Here is an 18,046-nt window from a genome sequence, read left to right on the forward strand (position 1 = left end):
TAACAAACTGTGCAAGGATGGAGGTTGTAGGAGCAAGGAGAAGTTGTCTGTAAAGTTGGTGGATGCTTATTTTCCATTTTGCAGTCCCTTGTCTCCCTCTTGTAGCCTCCTGGAGGCAACTAGCTGTGCAAAAAAAGACAGCCTGGCGGCCGCCTGTTGCAGTGTTGCCCTCTCAGGCAACACTGAGTGACTGACTGAGCCGCACCGTCTTATATAAAGTTCAGACGGAACTTTGCACGTGTCATAGTGGAGCCCTGAGGAGCCAGAGCCAGCTTTCTGACATCATAATGGGGCCTCAGAGATAAAAGCCTGGGCCCAGGCAGTGTTGGTCAGTGCTGCTCAGCAGGCAGCACTGGACTGGACTGGATTACAGCTGATACAAGGTGTGAAGGAACAAGGGGTGGCTGTGGGCATGCACTTGCTGCCACTGCCAGTGTTTATCTGCATGGCAGCAGGGCATTTGGGCGTTGCCAGGAAGGCGTTTTTATGTAGATTCCTCCTCTTTCAGCACTGCATTGTGGTGCAAGCAAAAGAAGCAAATCCTGTCTGGCTTCCTCTCCGGCCTTTATTCACCTCCCGTGTAGCTGTGAGTGTGTGAGCCTGCAGGGCCCCATGGAATTGCCTAGAAGTAGGCTGAATCGCTGCAAGGGCTGAACAGCAGTATCGGGCAGGCTCGGGCAACGCGCGGCCCGTTCGGGTTATCGCTTCTCGGCCTTTTGGCTAAGATCAAGTGTAGTATCTGTTCTTATCAGTTTAATATCTGATATGTCCCCTATCTGGGGACCATATATTAAATGGATTTTTAGAACATGGAGATGGAAATAGAGCTTGCTCTGTCCACTCCACGCATTGACCTGGTATTGCAGTATTTCCAGGACCGGTGCACCCTTTCCTTATGTGTTGACTAAAATCAGATTCCAAAAGTGTTTTTTGTGTTTGCCATTGTTTCTGTCTTTCTGAAGGGATCTCCCCTTTTAATCCCATTATTTCAACACCTGTTGGACAATGCATGAGTGATAATGAGCTAATTGATTAAATGCAATTAATGAATACATTGCCACCTCTTGTTTTGTGTCGTCTGTGTGTCTGTGTTTCCGGCATTTCACAATGGAACAGCTCATTCACCTTCCTTGTCTTCTCTCCGCCCTCCCTTTTAGGTAAGTTAAAGAGCTGCACCTGAGCCAGCCACTGATTGATGCAGCACCACAGTCAAATAGTGGAGTGGAGTAGGGGAACAGCAAACAGCCATTAAAGCCGTCCGCCCGCCCGCCCGCCACAATGGACCTACCTGTGTACACTAGATGGATGTGATGGAATGTACTGTCGTCCCTACATTTCAAGAAGGAGTAAGAATTGCAGTTGCAACAAAGCCTTGCTTGCCTACAAAGAGAGCAGCAATTTGGATTTGTTACTATGTTACCTAGAAGAATAACAAACTGTGCAAGGATGGAGGTTGTAGGAGCAAGGAGAAGTTGTCTGTAAAGTTGGTGGATGCTTATTTTCCATTTTGCAGTCCCTTGTCTCCCTCTTGTAGCCTCCTGGAGGCAACTAGATGTGCAAAAAAAGACAGCCTGGCGGCCGGCTGTTGCAGTGTTGCCCTCTCAGGCAACACTGAGTGACTGACTGAGCCGCACCGTCTTATATAAAGTTCAGACGGAACTTTGCACGTGTCATAGTGGAGCCCTGACGAGCCAGAGCCAGCTTTCTGACATCATAATGGGGCCTCAGAGATAAAAGCCTGGGCCCAGGCAGTGTTGGTCAGTGCTGCTCAGCAGGCAGCACTGGACTGGACTGGATTACAGCTGATACAAGGTGTGAAGGAACAAGGGGTGGCTGTGGGCATGCACTTGCTGCCGCTGCCAGTGTTTATCTGCATGGCAGCAGGGCATTTGGGCGTTGCCAGGAAGGCGTTTTTATGTAGATTCCTCCTCTTTCAGCACTGCATTGTGGTGCAAGCAAAAGAAGCAAATCCTGTCTGGCTTCCTCTCCGGCCTTTATTCACCTCCCGTGTAGCTGTGAGTGTGTGAGCCTGCAGGGCCCCATGGAATTGCCTAGAAGTAGGCTGAATCGCTGCAAGGGCTGAACAGCAGTATCGGGCAGGCTCGGGCAACGCGCGGCCCGTTCGGGTTATCGCTTCTCGGCCTTTTGGCTAAGATCAAGTGTAGTATCTGTTCTTATCAGTTTAATATCTGATACGTCCCCTATCTGGGGACCATATATTAAATGGATTTTTAGAACAGGGAGATGGAAATAGAGCTTGCTCTGTCCACTCCACGCATTGACCTGGTATTGCAGTATTTCCAGGACCGGTGCACCCTTTCCTTATGTGTTGACTAAAATCAGATTCCAAAAGTGTTTTTTGTGTTTGCCATTGTTTCTGTCTTTCTGAAGGGATCTCCCCTTTTAATCCCATTATTTCAACACCTGTTGGACAATGCATGAGTGATAATGAGCTAATTGATTAAATGCAATTAATGAATACATTGCCACCTCTTGTTTTGTGTCGTCTGTGTGTCTGTGTTTCCGGCATTTCACATTGGAACAGCTCATTCACCTTCCTTGTCTTCTCTCCGCCCTCCCTTTTAGGTAAGTTAAAGAGCTGCACCTGAGCCAGCCACTGATTGATGCAGCACCACAGTCAAATAGTGGAGTGGAGTAGGGGAACAGCAAACAGCCATTAAAGCCGCCCGCCCGCCCGCCACAATGGACCTACCTGTGTACACTAGATGGATGTGATGGAATGTACTGTCGTCCCTACATTTCAAGAAGGAGTAAGAATTGCAGTTGCAACAAAGCCTTGCTTGCCTACAAAGAGAGCAGCAATTTGGATTTGTTACTATGTTACCTAGAAGAATAACAAACTGTGCAAGGATGGAGGTTGTAGGAGCAAGGAGAAGTTGTCTGTAAAGTTGGTGGATGCTTATTTTCCATTTTGCAGTCCCTTGTCTCCCTCTTGTAGCCTCCTGGAGGCAACTAGCTGTGCAAAAAAAGACAGCCTGGCGGCCGGCTGTTGCAGTGTTGCCCTCTCAGGCAACACTGAGTGACTGACTGAGCCGCACCGTCTTATATAAAGTTCAGACGGAACTTTGCACGTGTCATAGTGGAGCCCTGAGGAGCCAGAGCCAGCTTTCTGACATCATAATGGGGCCTCAGAGATAAAAGCCTGGGCCCAGGCAGTGTTGGTCAGTGCTGCTCAGCAGGCAGCACTGGACTGGACTGGATTACAGCTGATACAAGGTGTGAAGGAACAAGGGGTGGCTGTGGGCATGCACTTGCTGCCACTGCCAGTGTTTATCTGCATGGCAGCAGGGCATTTGGGCGTTGCCAGGAAGGCGTTTTTATGTAGATTCCTCCTCTTTCAGCACTGCATTGTGGTGCAAGCAAAAGAAGCAAATCCTGTCTGGCTTCCTCTCCGGCCTTTATTCACCTCCCGTGTAGCTGTGAGTGTGTGAGCCTGCAGGGCCCCATGGAATTGCCTAGAAGTAGGCTGAATCGCTGCAAGGGCTGAACAGCAGTATCGGGCAGGCTCGGGCAACGCGCGGCCCGTTCGGGTTATCGCTTCTCGGCCTTTTGGCTAAGATCAAGTGTAGTATCTGTTCTTATCAGTTTAATATCTGATACGTCCCCTATCTGGGGACCATATATTAAATGGATTTTTAGAACATGGAGATGGAAATAGAGCTTGCTCTGTCCACTCCACGCATTGACCTGGTATTGCAGTATTTCCAGGACCGGTGCACCCTTTCCTTATGTGTTGACTAAAATCAGATTCCAAAAGTGTTTTTTGTGTTTGCCATTGTTTCTGTCTTTCTGAAGGGATCTCCCCTTTTAATCCCATTATTTCAACACCTGTTGGACAATGCATGAGTGATAATGAGCTAATTGATTAAATGCAATTAATGAATACATTGCCACCTCTTGTTTTGTGTCGTCTGTGTGTCTGTGTTTCCGGCATTTCACATTGGAACAGCTCATTCACCTTCCTTGTCTTCTCTCCGCCCTCCCTTTTAGGTAAGTTAAAGAGCTGCACCTGAGCCAGCCACTGATTGATGCAGCACCACAGTCAAATAGTGGAGTGGAGTAGGGGAACAGCAAACAGCCATTAAAGCCGCCCGACCGCCCGCCACAATGGACCTACCTGTGTACACTAGATGGATGTGATGGAATGTACTGTCGTCCCTACATTTCAAGAAGGAGTAAGAATTGCAGTTGCAACAAAGCCTTGCTTGCCTACAAAGAGAGCAGCAATTTGGATTTGTTACTATGTTACCTAGAAGAATAACAAACTGTTCAAGGATGGAGGTTGTAGGAGCAAGGAGAAGTTGTCTGTAAAGTTGGTGGATGCTTATTTTCCATTTTGCAGTCCCTTGTCTCCCTCTTGTGGCCTCCTGGAGGCAACTAGCTGTGCAAAAAAAGACAGCCTGGCGGCCGGCTGTTGCAGTGTTGCCCTCTCAGGCAACACTGAGTGACTGACTGAGCCGCACCGTCTTATATAAAGTTCAGACGGAACTTTGCACGTGTCATAGTGGAGCCCTGAGGAGCCAGAGCCAGCTTTCTGACATCATAATGGGGCCTCAGAGATAAAAGCCTGGGCCCAGGCAGTGTTGGTCAGTGCTGCTCAGCAGGCAGCACTGGACTGGACTGGATTACAGCTGATACAAGGTGTGAAGGAACAAGGGGTGGCTGTGGGCATGCACTTGCTGCCGCTGCCAGTGTTTATCTGCATGGCAGCAGGGCATTTGGGCGTTGCCAGGAAGGCGTTTTTATGTAGATTCCTCCTCTTTCAGCACTGCATTGTGGTGCAAGCAAAAGAAGCAAATCCTGTCTGGCTTCCTCTCCGGCCTTTATTCACCTCCCGTGTAGCTGTGAGTGTGTGAGCCTGCAGGGCCCCATGGAATTGCCTAGAAGTAGGCTGAATCGCTGCAAGGGCTGAACAGCAGTATCGGGCAGGCTCGGGCAACGCGCGGCCCGTTCGGGTTATCGCTTCTCGGCCTTTTGGCTAAGATCAAGTGTAGTATCTGTTCTTATCAGTTTAATATCTGATACGTCCCCTATCTGGGGACCATATATTAAATGGATTTTTAGAACAGGGAGATGGAAATAGAGCTTGCTCTGTCCACTCCACGCATTGACCTGGTATTGCAGTATTTCCAGGACCGGTGCACCCTTTCCTTATGTGTTGACTAAAATCAGATTCCAAAAGTGTTTTTTGTGTTTGCCATTGTTTCTGTCTTTCTGAAGGGATCTCCCCTTTTAATCCCATTATTTCAACACCTGTTGGACAATGCATGAGTGATAATGAGCTAATTGATTAAATGCAATTAATGAATACATTGCCACCTCTTGTTTTGTGTCGTCTGTGTGTCTGTGTTTCCGGCATTTCACATTGGAACAGCTCATTCACCTTCCTTGTCTTCTCTCCGCCCTCCCTTTTAGGTAAGTTAAAGAGCTGCACCTGAGCCAGCCACTGATTGATGCAGCACCACAGTCAAATAGTGGAGTGGAGTAGGGGAACAGCAAACAGCCATTAAAGCCGCCCGCCCGCCCGCCACAATGGACCTACCTGTGTACACTAGATGGATGTGATGGAATGTACTGTCGTCCCTACATTTCAAGAAGGAGTAAGAATTGCAGTTGCAACAAAGCCTTGCTTGCCTACAAAGAGAGCAGCAATTTGGATTTGTTACTATGTTACCTAGAAGAATAACAAACTGTGCAAGGATGGAGGTTGTAGGAGCAAGGAGAAGTTGTCTGTAAAGTTGGTGGATGCTTATTTTCCATTTTGCAGTCCCTTGTCTCCCTCTTGTAGCCTCCTGGAGGCAACTAGCTGTGCAAAAAAAGACAGCCTGGCGGCCGGCTGTTGCAGTGTTGCCCTCTCAGGCAACACTGAGTGACTGACTGAGCCGCACCGTCTTATATAAAGTTCAGACGGAACTTTGCACGTGTCATAGTGGAGCCCTGAGGAGCCAGAGCCAGCTTTCTGACATCATAATGGGGCCTCAGAGATAAAAGCCTGGGCCCAGGCAGTGTTGGTCAGTGCTGCTCAGCAGGCAGCACTGGACTGGACTGGATTACAGCTGATACAAGGTGTGAAGGAACAAGGGGTGGCTGTGGGCATGCACTTGCTGCCGCTGCCAGTGTTTATCTGCATGGCATCAGGGCATTTGGGCGTTGCCAGGAAGGCGTTTTTATGTAGATTCCTCCTCTTTCAGCACTGCATTGTGGTGCAAGCAAAAGAAGCAAATCCTGTCTGGCTTCCTCTCCGGCCTTTATTCACCTCCCGTGTAGCTGTGAGTGTGTGAGCCTGCAGGGCCCCATGGAATTGCCTAGAAGTAGGCTGAATCGCTGCAAGGGCTGAACAGCAGTATCGGGCAGGCTCGGGCAACGCGCGGCCCGTTCGGGTTATCGCTTCTCGGCCTTCTGGCTGAGATCAAGTGTAGTTCTGATTACTTGTAGTCAGTGCTGCCTGGTCTTGGTTAGGAGGTGCTCAGGTACCCTCTCTCTCGGCCTCGGGGGATCGTCCAGGTTCGCCTGGACTTCACCCCCGTGCTGCTATTTGGGAGAGAGGCTTAGTCCTGAGCAACGGGTTGCGATCCACATACCCCCGTGTAGGCTTCTGCCGAAAAGGGGAGTTGCGCCCAAAGTTGCGCCTACTAAGGAGTAGCGTAACAATTTCAAAAAAACCTTACTCACCATGGACGAGGATCCATGTGAGATACCGGCTTATGCCCGGATTAAAAACACAATTCGTGTAGTGCTATCGGAGGAGAAGGCGACGACCTGCGGCTTAAAATTCGTGGTGGAGACCGTACTTGTTGGTATCTTCAACATCCAGAAGAGAGAAATTTTGGCGGTGCAGGATTACCCAAGAAGGAGGACATACGACGTTACTTTCATACAGAATGGAGTATTCCGAGATCTGCTGGCGGCTTATACGGTAAAAAATGACCCGAGACTGGACGGTGTTGATTTTTATGAGCACGTTATGGACATCACTAAAATGATAGTTATAAAGATGTACTGCCCTTTTGCCGACTTAAAAGAAGTGATGTCCTTTTTATTCCCTTATTTTAAAACTGTGAAATGTATTGGCAAAGTAATGAACGAGGTTGGTGTATGGACCTCAAAGTGGAGATTCAATGTAACGTGTTATAAAGATGCCAATTTTACAGGAGGGATAATGTTGCCGCCAGCACGTTTTAAAATAGGTGATATGGCCGGAGACTTTTATTTTTCAGGGATGCCTCCATTCTGTAGGAAGTGCCAAAAGTACGGTCACACCAAGGAGTCTTGTGACAGCACCTGTAGGAACTGCGGCAGCTCTGAGCACGAGACCAAAACTTGCCCTCTGGGGAAAAGGTGCCGTTTTTGCAGCCGAGTTGGTCACCTGTATGCTACTTGTCCCCACAGATCTAAAGAGTCGGAACAACCCGAGGACCGGCCAAGGCGTCCCGAGCGGCCCGCAGGCCAGATCACCCCTGTACAAGGAGAGGAACCCCAAGGAGGCGAGCAAGATGATATGGATACCTCCAGCAGACCCCCCCAAACAGGTGACCCTAAAGAGCAGAGGCGACAAAAACGCAGAGCCAGTGATCAGCGGACGAAAGAGCCCCCCCAGGAGACTGGGGCACAGGGTAGTTCGGATGAAGCTGATCCTACTGGCCTGCAAGAGATGCTGGGTTAGCCTGTACCTGAGGCAGAGGTCCCGGGCGGAGCGGCAGCTCTCACTAAGAGACGTAGGGCGTACTCGGAGGTGGCAGCGGGGGTGCCGATGGGAGTACCTGCCAGGTTGAAGGCAGGGAAACCAGCTGACGTGCCCCCGGAAGCGACAGCTAAAGGTCCCCCCCCTTCCAGACAGTTGGGGGATATAGGGACAGCTGCCTCCGAGGTAAGCGTGGTCCCTGAGACGTCAAGAAGCGCGATTCCTGCCCCTATAGAAGGGGAGGACGCTGCCAGAGATTGCCGAATTTTACCCGTTGAGTCCGTCTGGGACCCATTTTCAAGAAGTGCCTTAGGTGAGGGGGGTCAGCTGAGTGACGGGACTTCCTCTCAAACCTCATCGATGCGCACATTTGACTCGAGGAAAGATGATGATGAGAGCTCGAGTGGGGTGTCTGGCGACGCGGAGGACTGCTGAGGCCTCCTCGGGTAAGATAAAAATAGACTGTCTCTCTCCCTTTTCCTCATGGCTGAGTTATGTGGTCTTTCCTTTAATGTAAGAAGCGTGCACTCACAGACAAGAAGAGCTGCCCTTTTTAACTACCTTTCTGTTTTTACCGCCTCAGTGTTTTTCCTACAGGAATGCTGCATACCTCACCGCATGAATTATAAAAAATATGAGGAAGACTGGAGACTCGGACCTTCAGTGTGGTCCGGGTCTAATGAATCAAAAGCCGCAGGTGTCGCCATTTTATTCAAAGGGAACGTTTTAATTGATAGTTTTTATGAAATTTTACCAGGCAGAATTTTAATGGTCAAAGCTTTTATAAACGGTGTTAGATGGCAGTTTTTAAACTTTTATGGTTCTACAGACAAGAAGGAAAGAGCAAAAATGCTAGAAATTTTACCCCTTTTTATCAATGATTCAGAACCACTTATTATAGCTGGTGATTTTAATTGTATTTTAAAGGGGGAACGCCGGTTCTCTAATTCAGTAAGTCGAAATTATGATAAAACCCCGTCTATTTTAAAAGATATTACAGTGGATTTTAAACTTACTGATGTTTTTAAAAAATGCAATAGGGATCTACCTGAAGAGGACGGCGTCACCTGGAGCAATGTAAACTGCAGCTCCAGGATTGATTTTATTTTTTGCTCTTATCAAATACTGCCTTTTAAATGTGATCTTAATTCTAACGTGTTTTCTGACCATAAACTTTTATATTTTAAAGTTAATTTGAACGATCAAAGGAGAACTCCGAAGAAAGCCTGGAAATTAAACGTATCCCTTTTAGAGGATCCGCAAATTTTATCCGATTTTATCACCTTTTATAAGGGCTGCAGACGGGTAAGACATCCCAATATGCTAATTGTTTCCTGGTGGGAAAAAATGAAAATAAAGATAAGAGATTTTTTTATTAAAGCTGGGATGAAGAAAGCAAAAGAAAAATTTGAATTTTATGCTAATTTAAATACCCGTCTGCAGACCCAATACAAGTTCAGAGAACAGGGTATGCATGTGGAGAAAGAGATCACCGAAATTAAAAAAGAAATCTCCCAGTGCCTGGAGCAGAGGGGAAAGGAGATAATCTTTCGCTCTAAGGTAAAACATCTTGAAGAAAATGAGACCTGCTCCAGGTACTTCTTCAAGAAAATAAATGATAAGCATACCCTGTTAAATGAGATAGATGGGGAAACAAATACCCAAAACATTTTAAAAAAGGTGCACGGTTTTTATGCGGATCTTTTTAATACAAAACATGTTGATGTTGATTTTATGAACGACTCATTGAAGGAGGTGGATGCTGTTTTAGATCCTGCTTCCCAAGTGTTTTTATTACAGGATATTACGGAACAGGAGATTTTAGAAACTACAAAGAGTTTTAAAACAGGTAAAGTCCCTGGCCCTGACGGTATACCTATAGAATTCTATGTTATATTTTATGGTATTTTAAAAGAGGATCTCCACCCCCTTTTTACCCAAGTTTTTAGAATAAAAGCCCTCCCGGGGTCCTGGAAGAAAGGCGAGGTGTCCCTGCTTTACAAAAAGGGGGACAAAACAGACATTAAAAATTGGAGGCCTATCACTTTGCTAAACTCTGACTACAAAGTAATGGCGAAGATATGTGCGAACAGATTAAAAGCAGTGATAGGCCAGATCATACACTCCAATCAGGTCTGTGGGATACCCGGGAGGAGTATATGGGATAATTTAAACCTTTTAAAAGATGTGATCAGTGACACGAAAGAGAGAGGAGGTAAAATGGCAATTTTATCTATAGATTTCGAGAAAGCCTTCGATAGAGTGTCACATTTTTATCTTTTTAAGGTTTTAGAAAAAATGGGTATACCGGAAGGTTTTTTACAGTCTCTGAAGGCCTTTTATGAAAATTGTACTAGCAAAATTTTAGTAAAGGGTTTTAAGACACAGGATGTCCTTTTAAATTCCGGAGTGAAGCAGGGGTGTCCCTTGTCCCCACTACTTTTTATTTGTGCGATCGAGCCTCTACTCTGCAGGTTAAGAAAGGATAAGCAGATAAGCGGAGTCCCCCTGCCGGGCGGGGGGGGACTAGAGGCTAAAGTGGTGGGGTACATGGACGATGTCGCGGTCCTTTGCAGGGACACCCTGTCATTACAGAAATCTTTTAAACAGATTTACCAATTCTGTTGCTCCTCCGGTTTTTTAGTCAATTTTAATAAAAGTAACATCTTAAATATCGGCAAAATGGTTTTAATGGACATTCCAGTCCCTGTGTCAGAGTCTGTACAAATTTTAGGAGTCTCCTTCAATGAGTCAAATAATGGTTTTACCAGTTGGGACTTGGTGGCACAAAAAGTCAATCAGAAAATTTGCATGTGGAACATGAGAAAGTTAACAATGGAGGGAAAGGTTTTAATTACAAAAATGGTGATTTTACCTATTTTATTATATTTAAGTATGGTATTCCCTCCCCCTGAGATTTTATTGAAAAAAATAATTAAAGCATGTTTCACATTTTTATGGAACTCCAGGATGGAAAAGCTCAGGAGAGAGAAGGTAATATTACCCAAACCAATGGGGGGGAAAGATTTCCCCGATATAAAAGCATTCCTTTTAATAAAATTTTTTACTTTATGTCTTAATGCAGTTTTTAAGGAACATTACTGGTCATATTTTATACGTTTTAACACAGGTTATTTTATGAGGAGGAACGGTTGGTTCTCCACGGTTTTAAGCTCCCCATATGCTTTTAACCTTTCTGGCCAGTATAAAATTTTAGAAAAAATTGTAAACCTTTTTAACTTAAAAGACAAAAATATTAACGAAGTAAAAAATAGTAAAGGAATTTTAAAAAAGATAAAAGAAAATGTTTTAGTAGCTCCCATCAGTAATTTTAATGAACAAAAATGTAAAGAAATATGGAAGATGGTGAGCGCTAAATATCTTTTTAACCCACAGAAAGATCTGGCCTGGAGCTGTGCCCACGAGTGTCTTCCATGCCGGGCATTCCAGCATCGAAGGGGACTGACCAACTCGGCTGCGTGTCCAAGGGGAGGATGTAGAGATGACGAGACAGTCTACCACCTATTCTGGGAATGTTTTTACGCGAAATTGATATGGACAAGAATCCTCCCCTTGGTACAGAAGATTACAGGACTTCGGAGATACACAAGTGATGGCGTTTTATATGGATGCCTGGAATGCCCAACACAGACTCGAAAAATGATGGCATGGAAGATCACCAACTGCGTAAAAGCAGCTCTGTGGGCGGCCAGAAACATTTTATTATTTAAGTGTGAAGTTTTAGCTGTGGAAGATGTTTTAGCCATTTGTCTTAATGAAATGTACAAATATTTTCTTTTAGATAAAAAACTCTCTCCTGTTTTATGTAGAAAATGGTTTTTAAGTGAATGGAGTTCCATAATATGATGCCACCAAGTGCCCTTTTATAAATTGTTTTTATTTGACAATTTGTATTTATCTGTATTAAAAAACCATGATTGTAAATTTATGTAAATTTTTGTTGAAATGTATTGATTTATTGTAAATTTGTTCAAAATTTTAAATAAACGGTTACCTCCTTTGTTGGGGTAGTCAACTCAAAAATCTGTTCTTATCAGTTTAATATCTGATACGTCCCCTATCTGGGGACCATATATTAAATGGATTTTTAGAACAGGGAGATGGAAATAGAGCTTGCTCTGTCCACTCCACGCATTGACCTGGTATTGCAGTATTTCCAGGACCTGTGCACCCTTTCCTTATGTGTTGACTAAAATCAGATTCCAAAAGTGTTTTTTGTGTTTGCCATTGTTTCTGTCTTTCTGAAGGGATCTCCCCTTTTAATCCCATTATTTCAACACCTGTTGGACAATGCATGAGTGATAATGAGCTAATTGATTAAATGCAATTAATGAATACATTGCCACCTCTTGTTTTGTGTCGTCTGTGTGTCTGTGTTTCCGGCATTTCACATTGGAACAGCTCATTCACCTTCCTTGTCTTCTCTCCGCCCTCCCTTTTAGGTAAGTTAAAGAGCTGCACCTGAGCCAGCCACTGATTGATGCAGCACCACAGTCAAATAGTGGAGTGGAGTAGGGGAACAGCAAACAGCCATTAAAGCCGCCCGCCCGCCCGCCCGCCCGCCCGCCACAATGGACCTACCTGTGTACACTAGATGGATGTGATGGAATGTACTGTCGTCCCTACATTTCAAGAAGGAGTAAGAATTGCAGTTGCAACAAAGCCTTGCTTGCCTACAAAGAGAGCAGCAATTTGGATTTGTTACTATGTTACCTAGAAGAATAACAAACTGTGCAAGGATGGAGGTTGTAGGAGCAAGGAGAAGTTGTCTGTAAAGTTGGTGGATGCTTATTTTCCATTTTGCAGTCCCTTGTCTCCCTCTTGTGGCCTCCTGGAGGCAACTAGCTGTGCAAAAAAAGACAGCCTGGCGGCCGGCTGTTGCAGTGTTGCCCTTTCAGGCAACACTGAGTGACTGACTGAGCCGCACCGTCTTATATAAAGTTCAGACGGAACTTTGCACGTGTCATAGTGGAGCCCTGAGGAGCCAGAGCCAGCTTTCTGACATCATAATGGGGCCTCAGAGATAAAAGCCTGGGCCCAGGCAGTGTTGGTCAGTGCTGCTCAGCAGGCAGCACTGGACTGGACTGGATTACAGCTGATACAAGGTGTGAAGGAACAAGGGGTGGCTGTGGGCATGCACTTGCTGCCGCTGCCAGTGTTTATCTGCATGGCAGCAGGGCATTTGGGCGTTGCCAGGAAGGCGTTTTTATGTAGATTCCTCCTCTTTCAGCACTGCATTGTGGTGCAAGCAAAAGAAGCAAATCCTGTCTGGCTTCCTCTCCGGCCTTTATTCACCTCCCGTGTAGCTGTGAGTGTGTGAGCCTGCAGGGCCCCATGGAATTGCCTAGAAGTAGGCTGAATCGCTGCAAGGGCTGAACAGCAGTATCGGGCAGGCTCGGGCAACACGCGGCCCGTTCGGGTTATCGCTTCTCGGCCTTTTGGCTCAGATCAGAGTTTATTGCTCTGGTCTGGGTTGGGGGTGCGAGTGTTCCTGTGGTAGCAGGAGACCTTTTGAGTGGCGATCCTCCTATGGTCCTGGACCGATAGGCTGAAAGATGGCAGGTATGGAATTTTCCTCAGGTATCCAGAAGACAGTCCGGCTGAAGGTGGAGATCTCAGACAGCGTGAAGAACAGCATCTCATATGTTGGACACGAAATTGTGGAGAAGATGGCTGGTATTTCCCTGGAAGATGATGTTTTTTGTATTCAAGAATCAAAGAAACAAGGTATCTATGACATTTCCTTTTATGTGGATGGGACCTGCCTGCTTTTCTATGAATGCCTGAAGACTAATGCAGCAAACCAGGTACTGAGGAATGTCACATTTGTTCCGTTGTTTGAACTAGAGGAAAAAACTGTCTTTATCCATGTGTTTAACCCTTTCACGGATGTTAATATCCTAAAGAACTTTCTTGGACAATATTGTTTGAGTGTGAAAGGAGGGGTAAGGCAGAAAAGTATCCTTAACATATTTAATGGAACATACAAATTCTGGGTAAAGCTAAGACCTGATGAAGGCTGTATTGGGGGAGTGAGACACCCACCTGCCAATTTTTCTGTGGCTGGAAACAGAGGCTACCTGTATTACCAAGGACAGCCATCCTTTTGCAGGAACTGTTTTAAATTTGGCCATTTAAAGGAGGATTGCCCAGGGGTTAAACTGTGCAGGAACTGTAAAAATCCTGGACATGAGGCTGGGGCGTGTCCACAGCCTAGAGCCTGTGATTTATGTGGATTGACTGGACATATGTACAGAGACTGTCCTGAAGTGGTAAAGAGGAGGGAAGAAAGGAAGAAGCAGGAGGAGGCTAGGAAGCAAAGGAATCAAATGGATCTTGATAGGAAGAGGGAGGAAGGAGCAAGAATCTTGAGGATGTCTGAGGAGGCTGAAAAAAGACAAAATGAAGCTGTGCAAGACCAGCAGCAGGTGGAGATGGGGGAGGGGTTGATTAGCCCAGCTGTGGAATCTCCCATGAGCATTCTGATGGATGAGTCAGCAAGAATAGACTGGTCTCTCTCTGAGGAAGATGAACCTCCTGGGGGGGAAGTGACTGTCACAGGTGCAGAATGTTTTCGTCCCCCCAGGAAAACGGCAAAAAAGCCACGTTTTGAGAAGGTGGAAGAAGAGGCGATTTCGTTGGAGAACCCATTCGAATCTTTATTTGAGGCCCATATGGATACAGGCTCTGGCGGAGAAAGTTCTTCCAAAGTACTCCAGAGGAAAATCTTAAAATAATGGCGTTGCTAAATTTTCTTCCTTTGGGTTGTTTTAGATTATGTCTTTGAAGTTTTTGTCATCCAATGTGCGTATGTTTAGGAGTAGAGCCAGAAGAGCTCTTATACTAGACATATTAGCAAATCAAAATGTTGATGTCATTTGTGTTCAAGAGTGTGGATTGGATTTTGTGGTGGGGCAGGAGGAGTGGGTGCACGGGCCTGCAATATGGTCAGTGTCAAACAAAAATAGAAATGATGGTGTGGGGATTTTATTCAAAAACAAAAAAATAGAAATTTGCAGTCATACTGTTATTGAGGAGGGAAGGTGTGTGATGGTGGTGGTGAGATTTAATAGAGTGAATGTTCGTATAATTAATATATATGCTCCAGTTAATAAGAATGAAAGAGTGGAACTGTTTGAAAAAGTGAAAATGTTTTTGCCTGGGAAGGATCCGGTTGTGTGGATAGGGGACTTTAATTGTGAGATTGATGGAAAAAATGTGGATGTGTCTGGTAATGTGGTTAAAAATATATTGTTTGATTTTCAGTTGAAGGATGTGATAAAATTATGTGGGGTAGACCCCCAAGATACATATTTTTCAGACAGGGGTATTTATAGTTCAAGACTAGATATGTGTTTTGTGTCGAAAGGTGTGATGGGTAAAAACTATATGCAAATGAGGGTAATATATTCAGATCATGAGTGTGTGATGTGTGAACTGGTTTTGGATGTGGAATGTATAAGTGGGAGGGGTTTATGGAAATTAAATGTTAATTTGTTAGAAGATGAGGAGGTGTATGGGAAATATGTTAATTTGTATGGGAGTTGGTGTAGAAGGAAGAATGAGTTTGTAGATGTGTTAGAGTGGTGGGATTGGGTGAAGGAAAAGACAAAAGTATATTTTAAGAAAGCTGGTTATAGAAGAGCGGCTGGTAGAAGGAGAAAGTATGAGTGCTTGTATAAAAGATTGGGGTTTTTGAGAAGTTTGAAGAAGAATGGTTGGGAGGTGGATGAGAAGATTGAGGAAGTTAAGAAGAATATGAAAGAATGGATGGTGAAAAAGGGTAAGGAAATTATGTATCAAGCAAGATTGGATAAGTTAGAAAAGAATGAGAAATGTTCGAGATATTTTTTTAAAAAAGTGATTGGGAAGAAAGAGGATTTGGTATGTGTGTATGATAAGGATGGGAATCTGGTAAAAGGGAAAGTGGTGTTAGGAGTGGTTGAAGAGTTTTACAGAGAATTGTATGCAGTAAAGGAGTGTGATAGAGATTTGGAGTCTGAGGTGGTGGCTGTGATTGAGAAGCAGGTGGAGAGAATGGAGTGTGATAGGCTGATGAGAGGAGTTGGGGAGGAAGAGGTTAAATCAGCTATTGAAAGCATGTCAGTGAATAGAACACCGGGAGAGGATGGGTTGCCAGTGGAGTTTTATAAGAGAATGTGGGATGTGATTAAGCTGGATATGATTGAGATATATGTTTTTATGCGGGAAAAGTGTAGATTGGCGGAGAGTATGAAGAGTGGAGTGGTTGTGCTGATTTATAAGAAAGGGGATGAGAAGGATGTAAGGAATTGGAGACCTATAACTTTGTTGAATGTGGATTATAAGATTTTTGCTAAAATGATTGCCAATAGAATGAGAGATGTGATAGATCAGGTGATTGGGGAGGATCAAGTGTGTGGAATTCCTGGGAGAAGGATTGGGGAGAATCTTTGTTTGTTGAGAGATGTGTTGTGGGATGTAAGGGAGAGAAAGCAAGAGGTTAGTGTGTTGTCTATTGATTTTGAAAAAGCATTTGATAGGTTGTCGCATGATTTTCTGTTTAAAGTGTTGGTGAGGATGGGGTTTCCTGGAGAGTTTGTGAATATAGTGAGGATGTTGTATAAGGGTGTGGGCAGTAAGGTTTTGATAAACGGATGGGTGAGCGAAGAAGTGAAGGTGTGTTCGGGTGTAAGACAGGGATGCCCTTTGTCCCCTATAGTCTTTGTGTGTGCTTTAGAACCATTATTAGAGATGATTAGGAAGGATAAGTGTATGAGAGGGGTGCAGATTCCAGGGAGTGGTGGGAAAGAGCTGAAAGTGTTGGCGTATATGGACGATGTGTGTGTGCTGTGTGATTCTTTTGCAGTTTTGAGGAGGGCGAAATTATTGGTGTCTTTGTTTTGTGGTGCGTCAGCTTTTAGGGTAAATTGGAAGAAAAGTGAGTATAAGAGGTTTGGAAGTTCAGGTATGAATGAGGACTTGGGTGTGAAAAGAGTGGACGGAGCGATTCAAATTTTGGGGGTTAAAATGGATGAAAAATTGGATGGAAGTGAGAGTTGGGTAGATGTGGAGAAAAGAGTGAGTAGGAAGTTGAGATTTTGGAGTTTGAGAGAGTTGACGTTTGAAGGAAAGATAATGGTGATAAAAAGTGTGATTTTGCCGATTTTTCTGTATCTTGCTGTGGTGTTTCCTCCGGGGTATATGGTTGTAAGGAAATTGAATAGAATTGTGTTTGTGTTTTTTTGGGGAACGACAATGGAGAGAGTGAAAAGAGAGACTGTGTTGAAGGACTGGGTGAATGGGGGTATGAATTTTCCTAATATTGAAGTGTATTTAGGGGTGAATGTGATGTTTGCAGTGAAGAGGATGCTGGGAGGTGATTGGAAATTTGCATGCATGGTGAGATTTTTGGGTGGGAAGGTGTTGGGAAAAATAGGATGGATGAAAAGAGATTTAAGGAAGCCGTATGCGTTTGTGAGTCCTAAATGGTATGAGTTTATTGAGAATTTTATGAGGAAGTTTGGATTGACAGCGGTGAAGAAAGAATGTTTGAAAGATAAGAAGAGTGTGTTTAAGTGTATAAAAGATATGGAAGTCCAATGTAATATAAATATGGTAAGAGGTCAGTGTGTTGGTAAGGTGTGGAAGGGGTTGAGGACAGATGGTATTACAAATAGACAGAGAGAGATTGTATGGCAGAGTTTGCATGGTGGGTTGTCAGTTAGAGAGTTTCAGAAAAATCGTGGAGTTGTGAGGAGTGATTTGTGTCCGAGAGAGAATTGTGGTGGGAGTGAAAGTATAGTTCATCTGTTTTGGAATTGTGGGGTGGCACAGGGAGTTTGGAGGGGTATGGGTCCGTTACTTAAGGAGTTGGTTGGGATTAATAGGTTATGTATGGAAATAGTTTTGTTTGGGCTTGCGAGTGTAAGTCAGAAAAATCAAAGGGTATTATTTGTCATGTTAGCAATTATAAAAGAGGTTTTGTGGGATGTTAGGAACCTGTATGTGTTTAGAAAGAAAGATGTAACTGTGGAAGGATGTTTGAGAATGGTATTGGATAGGATGTATACAGTGTATTTGGTAGATAAGGAAAGGTTGGGGGAGGTGGATGCAGAAGGGATTTGGAAGGTTTTGAAGTGGAGGTATATGGTGAGAGTGTAGTGGAGGGGTGGAATTTTTGATATTGTTTCTGTATTTGCTTTGTGTTATATGAAAATTTAAAAAACTAAAATGAAAAAGCCTGATGATGATTGGATGGAATCGTTGAGAATGTCTTGGATACTGATAGTAAGTATCGACAGGATATGAACGAGTGTTTTTAAAAATAATCAATCCAAACCT

General features: G+C 44.6%; 5 non-coding genes across 5 annotated transcripts; all 5 read left to right on the forward strand.

Moving 5' to 3' along the window:
* The first annotated feature begins 700 nt into the window (after positions 1 to 700).
* On the forward strand, positions 701 to 891 carry LOC142655132 (U2 spliceosomal RNA). Its single transcript, XR_012849421.1, has one exon. It is a non-coding gene; the product is annotated as a U2 spliceosomal RNA (small nuclear RNA).
* Positions 892 to 2,129: 1,238 nt separating this feature from the next.
* On the forward strand, positions 2,130 to 2,320 carry LOC142653203 (U2 spliceosomal RNA). The gene has a single exon (XR_012848142.1). It is a non-coding gene; the product is annotated as a U2 spliceosomal RNA (small nuclear RNA).
* Positions 2,321 to 3,554: 1,234 nt separating this feature from the next.
* LOC142655141 (U2 spliceosomal RNA) lies at positions 3,555 to 3,745 on the forward strand. Its single transcript, XR_012849431.1, has one exon. It is a non-coding gene; the product is annotated as a U2 spliceosomal RNA (small nuclear RNA).
* Positions 3,746 to 4,979: 1,234 nt separating this feature from the next.
* Positions 4,980 to 5,170, forward strand: LOC142653204 (U2 spliceosomal RNA). The gene has a single exon (XR_012848143.1). It is a non-coding gene; the product is annotated as a U2 spliceosomal RNA (small nuclear RNA).
* A 6,543-nt stretch (positions 5,171 to 11,713) lies between these two features.
* On the forward strand, positions 11,714 to 11,899 carry LOC142653729 (U2 spliceosomal RNA). Its single transcript, XR_012848646.1, has one exon. It is a non-coding gene; the product is annotated as a U2 spliceosomal RNA (small nuclear RNA).
* The last annotated feature ends 6,147 nt before the right edge of the window (positions 11,900 to 18,046 follow it).

This window comes from Rhinoderma darwinii, chromosome 5 (genome assembly GCF_050947455.1).
Source record: "Rhinoderma darwinii isolate aRhiDar2 chromosome 5, aRhiDar2.hap1, whole genome shotgun sequence".
NCBI classification, from domain to species: Eukaryota; Metazoa; Chordata; class Amphibia; order Anura; family Rhinodermatidae; genus Rhinoderma; species Rhinoderma darwinii.